We start from the raw sequence: 290 nt of genomic DNA on the forward strand, positions 1-290 counted from the left end.
TAGGAAAAATCTCTTCAAAAAACTCTTTGACAATCTAGTTATTACTACAATGGAATTATGTTTAAAAATATAACACTATCTTAGAATTCATAAAAATAAATTTTCTGATATATTTAAAAAAAAAATTCTTTTTGTCATACTTGTACAAAATAAAAACATTTTTGTAAGACAAGACACATGATGATTTTATTATTTTTTTAGGTCTATGATTTAGTTTCTATACTTTATTTAGAAGTTTATCATATATATGTGTGAATATTTAGCTGTGAAAAAGTTTTTCTTTAATTGAA

The sequence above is a fragment of the Mytilus edulis genome, chromosome 3, assembly GCF_963676685.1.
Source record: "Mytilus edulis chromosome 3, xbMytEdul2.2, whole genome shotgun sequence".
Lineage (NCBI taxonomy): Eukaryota > Metazoa > Mollusca > Bivalvia > Mytilida > Mytilidae > Mytilus > Mytilus edulis.